The sequence below is a fragment of the Limulus polyphemus genome, unplaced genomic scaffold, assembly GCF_000517525.1.
Source record: "Limulus polyphemus unplaced genomic scaffold, Limulus_polyphemus-2.1.2 Scaffold10206, whole genome shotgun sequence".
Classification (NCBI taxonomy): Eukaryota; Metazoa; Arthropoda; class Merostomata; order Xiphosura; family Limulidae; genus Limulus; species Limulus polyphemus.
In genome coordinates, this window is record NW_013675816.1 from 1 (window position 1) to 6,909 (window position 6,909).

General features: G+C 30.8%; 1 long non-coding RNA gene across 1 annotated transcript; it reads left to right on the plus strand.

Annotated features, from left to right (window-relative positions):
* The first annotated feature begins 2,908 nt into the window (after positions 1–2,908).
* On the plus strand, positions 2,909–6,647 carry LOC111083589. Its single transcript, XR_002609122.1, has 3 exons — positions 2,909–3,270; positions 5,436–5,536; positions 6,156–6,647. It is a non-coding gene; the product is annotated as an uncharacterized LOC111083589 (long non-coding RNA).
* Positions 6,648–6,909: the final 262 nt, after the last annotated feature.

Below are 6,909 nucleotides of genomic sequence, written 5' to 3' on the forward strand. Positions count from 1 at the left end.
CTTTCTCCTCCAACCACTGCTGTAGTCTCTCTTCTTGTTTATTTTCTTTATCCTCCAACCACTGCTTTAGTCTCTCTTCTTGTTTATTTTCTTTATCCTCCAACCACTGCTTTTGGCAGCTCGAACAAAAAAGAAACAAGAAGAGAGACAACAGCTGCTGCAAGAAAACCTGCATCAGTGGCAGCTCGAACAACAAAATAAAAAAGAAGAGAGACAACAGCAGCTGCAAGAAAACCTGCAACAGTGGCAGCTCGAACAAGAAAAGAAACAAGAAGAAGAAACAAGAATGAAGACAACAGCAGTTGCAAGAAAACCTGCAACAGTGGCAGCTCGAACAGCAAAATAAACAAGAAGAGAAATTACAGCAGTTGTTGGAGGAAAAAGAAAAGAAACAAGAAGAGAGACAACAGCAGCTGCAAGAAAACCTGCAACAGTGGCAGCTCGAACAAGAAAAGAAACAAGAATGAAGACAACAGCAGTTTCACGAAAACCTGCAACAGTGGCAGCTCGATCAGCAAAATAAACAAGAAGAGAAATTACAGCAGTTGTTGGAGAAAAAAGAAAAGAAACAAGAAGAACGAGAAAAGAAACAAGAAGAAAGATTACAGAAGTGGGAAGAAAACCTACAACAATGGCAGCTCGAACAGCAAAATAAACAAGAAGAGAGACTAAAGCAGTGGTTGGAGGAGAAAGAAAATAAACAAGAAGAGAGACTCACGTGACTAGTGTCACGCCACGTTTCTAGAAATATCCTGTTCTTTCATGAATGCCCTAGCATTTACTAGATAGGGGGTAGTCTGATATATGTAAGATGATCACAACGTGACGACAACAGTGTAATGAGTAATTGAATGTATGTGGACAAAATATTGTTGGCCACGTGAGATATAGCGTTTGTTATAGCGCGACTGTTCAAAATAAGTGTATCGCAAAGTTGTATTCGGAAAGAATAAACCAGTTTTATTTAAGAAAGGACATGTGTCGCTAAAGTTTCGTCGGAACGAAGTTACGGAAAATTAATTAACAAACGGAGACGTAACAAATTGGTGTCAGAAGTGGAACGAAAAAAATTGGAAACGAGAGGCGGAAAATCAAACTACAGCTTAGCAGACTTGATGGCAGAAATACAAGATCAGCAAAAGAAACAAGAAGAGAGACAACAGCAGCTGCAAGAAAACCTGCAACAGCCAGTTAAATCGATTGGATGAATACAGAGTTAAGGTGGAAAAGATAACAGATAAAATATACATTTTATGGAGGTTTTAGAGAATATGCAAATGAAATTTCACACTTTTCAGGTGAAAAAAGTATTTTTAACTTTAACATGAAAATCATTTTGCACTCAGAGCAGTCAACATTCTGATTCCATATATTCATAGACAAAATTTTAGTAAAAATACGTAATTAACCCCATCGCCACAGGTATCCTTTACTGCGCATGACACAAGATATTTGTCTTACATTCAAAATTTTATTAAACTATTTTTTGTTTATGTTATACCAATCAGTATAGCATAAAATCTTAGCTAATTGTCTGTTGCGTCAGCGAGCTCTTTTATGGTAGTTACAGGGAAAAATTCTACAGGAGGTATGATCATGTGCATTACATAATTCAATATGGTAGCTTGAGAAACATGTTCTCCAAGTGATTTACAACTTGTGTGGTGGAATTACAAAGTAAACAAGGGTCAAAGGGGGATGGGAATTAAGTATAAACAGAAGTATACAGTTACAAGCTTTAAGCTACTTAGGATGAATAACTGTAATTTCCTCTTTACAATTTGCATTCATTCTAGAAAGAAAAAAGGGTATTTTAGATTTATTTAGTATATATTCACAAACTTCGCTAAATTTTTAAAGGCTCTTATTGCAGTTAGAAAGCCTGATATATTATGATAGTTATAGGACATTGTCTGCTACGTGCATGTTGCTATTCTGTGTTTTTAGGTGCATTATTTAATTAATTAAAAATTTAATGTATTAGTAAAACTAGTAAAAAAACTGGCTTAATTTTCATCAACAGTTGTTACCAAAAAAACAAGAGGACACAGGTAAGAACCACATTTCTTCTTTTTCATGTATATTCTTTATTTATTATTATAAAATTAACTAAAATGTAGAAACCTATTAGATTAAGTAGTATAATTTCTAGTGTGAAAATTCTTCTCACAATATACGCAAAATACACAATATATTGACAGAGAACAATGCAATACAATACATCATTTGATAGATTAGAACTTTGGATTTCTGTTGGTTATAAATAATATAGTACAAAACGTCAGGAAACTATTGGTAATTTGTGAAATAGAGGATGTGACAGATGGGCATGACAATTGGGTCTGATTTTCTAGTTTATAGCCTCGCAAACAAACACTGTTGAAAGCTATAAAAATTATACTTTGCCTTAGCAATATCTATATTATAATGAGTAATGTATGTTACATTTTGTACTTTTCAGAGGGGTGGTAAATAAGTTAGAAAATAGGGAACAATTAGATAACAAATATCACAATTCTCATACTAGAGGAGATTGAGGATTTGAAAAAACTTTTTCTTATAAAATTAAGAACTTTAAACTTATATAACATAAAAATCTCTTTTATAAAGTACATTTTGATGGCAAATTTATTCATATATAAGGATAATAAAGTTGTTTGATTAAATTTTGAATATAAAACTGCCAGTAGTTAGCAGTAACTTTTTTACTGTTATTTAATAATATTTTCTCAATGACATGTTTGTATAATATTATTAAAAGAATATTTCATACTTCCCCTTACATTTTTTTAACAATATTGTACAAACACTTTAAGGTTTATATTACCTATAAGTGTTTTTTATGTATTAACTAACAGTAGTTTGTATGTTTTAACTTGCATTAGTTTGTATACGTTAACTATATAGATGTTATTCTTGTGTGTTTTACAACATGTCCAGTTACATGATGTAGAACGAAACTTTGTGAGAATTGAAAAGGCTATGTACCAGTTATAAAGCACCAAATACTACCTATACACCAAAAGAAGAGATTACTTCAGTAAACTTTTTCAAATCTTGAGTGTAGAAAAGGGAAGAAATTGGATGGAGAAAACAGCAAGATGCACAAGAGCCTTTAGGACCTTGTGCCTTGTCATAGGAAATATGAAAAATTTATCATTAACAACTAGAAGTTAAAAAGGAAGAGAACTGCTAATTTTATATTCAATGATAGCCATTCAGAACTGAGAGTTGTTATTGGACACAAGTCACGAATAATATGGATTGAAGGTATTATTCCGTAAAATGAGTGTTAGCTACACACGACTTTTTATTTTATGTTCAGTACAAGAGTTTTATTTAGAGTATTTGGTGTGAATGTTAAAGTAAGTTTTTTCAGCAGTGACAGTTACGTCAAGTTTACTTACGTAACTGTTTAAGAATCATTTGTTGTGAATTGACATCATGTTACTCAAACCTTCTGAATTTTTTTCGTTGCGTTAAGCGAGTATTGTTACATCATAATGGCTCATAGTTTCTTGAAAGTTTTAGGACTCAGGCAGCCAATATATATATATATAACTTCACAGCCTTTTGATATCTTGATCCACTTTATCAGGTGACCGTGTTTTAACTTAATACATGGTAAGTTTTATCTTTTACCAAGTCTTAAACAAACATCAATAATGGATTTTATTTTTCAACCTTTCCATATCTTAATCAATCATGTGTTCTAGCTTAATACATTGAAAGCTTTATCTTTCATTAAGTACTAAATACTAATGACAGTACTCATTGTCAGGTTTTTGTATGTGCCAGGACTCTTTACAGTAGGTGTCTGTGACTTTTTGGTGATAAATTTCAACAACAAATGGACAGTAATCTACTTGTTTTAAAATAATATATTCAAAACAAGTCAACTGTATATACAAAAACTTATTACACTATTGGTTATAACAGTTGTATCCAGAGCATTAACCAATTGTCTCCTTTTCATCAAAGTCCACAGCGGGAGGTTCAATTATTGTCCCCTATCTCTGTTATTACAATAAAAGCTGGGAAACTCATTTTAGAAATCACCCACTGTGGCTAATCTGATACACACTTACTTTCACTAACTTGGTTGCCTATGTCAAACTTATTGAAATGTGATCAATGAATAATGAAATAACTAAAGCATGTGATTAATTTACTTTATCAAGTAAAGATGTATATGTCAACTATGCAGTACAAAGAGTGTGATGAAGATCTACAGTTTCTACATTTAATTTTTGGTAAAAGGTATGAACTGATAATATTATTTTCAAAATAAATAAAAACACATACCTCTAAAACAAACAACAGCTGTGTCTGTGATATCAAACACTTATAACTGACTACACTTTCATTTTGCTCCCTATTTCTAATCTTGTTCACTATATTTATGCCTAAAGAACACTGTTCTGCAGAATTAATGCTCTTATTTTATTTGAATCCCAATACTTGTTATAAGAATCTTTACTCTTATGTTCTTTTTTCCTGCTCTAAGTAAACTTCTGTTTACACACACACTTTGTGGGACTTTAAGATTTGTTGTGTTGTCTCACAGTTTGTTTCAAGTGTTCTTTGAAAAATTGTTTATATAATGAATATTTCATATGAATGGTTAGATATTAAGGACTTTTTATCAGTCTCGCTATGATATTACCTCAGACAAGCTAATGAAAACTCTGATTTAGTGTATGTATATAACTACTATTATATTTCATTTTATACCCAAAAATTTAAACATAAAAAGTGAGCTACTTAATGTCTGATGCACCATAATGGATATAAAAATAGTTAAAAGTTGTGTCACTCAAACATCAGAAGGTTTAACAAGTCACAGTGAAATTACAAGATCTATGATTTCTAACAGATCTTTCTCTACTGTTACTATAATAGCATTTCAATTAGCACTATGATAATGTCATATAAACTACTGACCAGTAGATTATGCTTTTCTGGCATAAGGTGTTATGTACCACAATAATGTAAAATGCTGTTTCGTTCATATTTCCTTTACATAGTTGTTTTCCATTAACTTTCATTGTAACATCCCACACAGTTACTGTACTGTAATGTCTGCTATAATGTTTTTAAAGTGAGATTCCAGACCATAGTAAAGACTATGTAGAACATTATTTGACTGGAGAAACTGAAGTGTTACCATTTTGCAGAAAAACAGGTACTGGTACATGTCTTATAAGTATATATATTGTGGTGACAAATTAAATTTATTTTACCTTGATTACATATTTTTGCAGCTTGAGGGAGTTGTGAAATGAAATTGCTCTGTTCACACCAGTTTAAAATGTCTCAGCTGAGCCACTGCTGAGAATTTAAAGGACTCTTTTTTTTAAATGGAAACTTGATGCTTTGTGACCACACTTGTGAAGGAGCTGTTGGTTAATTTTAATCTTATTTTTTCTCATAAGGATCCTTAACATTTCAAGTGCCACTGTCCATGTTTAAGGAAGACCAAATTGACTTCTTGATGGAGCTGTTGATGGAAGTTTATTGCAAGAAAAATCCAGTGGTATGAAACATGAATATTTTCTACAACTTTTCATTTTCTTAAACTTTGTTACAATATAACTTTAATGTCAATTATTCACGAGTTTAGTAACTCACGTTTTTTTAAATTTTAATTGGACTTTATTATATTACACTTATCAAGGTTTAGTAGTACTTTCAAATTCTCAAAATAAGTAACATTCAAAAGTGTGTCAGTGATGATAAAGATTGAAGATAAAATACAAATTCAAAACTGTTGAAACAAGCAATATGGTCAGTGCTTTTTCATGCAACTTTGTTATGTATATCAATACCTGATAAATAATAGTGACGAGCCTGTGCAATTTTGAATATCGAAACAATGTACTTGGATCAAATGATTTTCATATCATGTGTAATAGCAACTAAGGCTGGATCAGTTTTTCAAAAGTAATATCATGGAAATAAGATTCAGTTTTTGCCATGTCCTATCACAATCTTTGCTGCAGCATTTAAGCAACCTATTGTTAAGTTTGTATAACTAGTTTATATCTTAAGAAATGTGATAGAGTTGTAAGGTTTCTACATTTTATATGCAAGCTACCTTATTTATGTATGTTGTAAAATGTATTCATGATTTTGATAATCAGAATTGTTTTCAGAAAACTATCGACTACGTTCTGAAAGTCTTGCTTCCAATGACATTAATCAAAGTTCACATGGAAATTACAGGAAAAAGCTATGAAGAAAGTGATAAGATTATGTATGATCAAATGTTTGATGTTCTGTCTGAGAACGATACCCAAAATTGAGAACTTACTGTGAGATTTACAGTTATGTCATAGTTTCAAGATATTTCAACTGTCAATTTTAGAATTATGTCATTGTTTTAAGGTATTCCAACTGTCAGTTTTAGTGAAAAAGGATTTGTCACCTTTTTTTGTAGTTGCTTGGAATTGTATTACTCATATAAAGAGAATCACTTTAATTATACCAGTTATTTAGTATTATGTTTTACTTTTAAGATACAATGTAGCAAATTTAAATGCCATAAATCTTCTGTTTCAGTCATGACATTAAGATAATGCCAGTACACAAGTGATTAAAAATATATAGTAAAAATATTTCAATTTAATTTCATATGTTCTGTAAAAAGTCAGATAATTTTTATTTTGTCAAATTGGAATTGGATATTTGTTTTAATATATTTAATCAGTATATAGCAAATATAGTTAATTTTTTATAAGTTTAAATAAAACATTTCATTTTATTTAATTATTTATTTTTTTTGGATCCCAAAGTTACTGAAGGTGAAAAATATTTACCATTTATTTTTAAACTGTCATATTATACCTTGTATATCTAAATCTTACTTCTCAATATCTGTTGTTAAAGCAAGTAGACAAGTTTGAAACA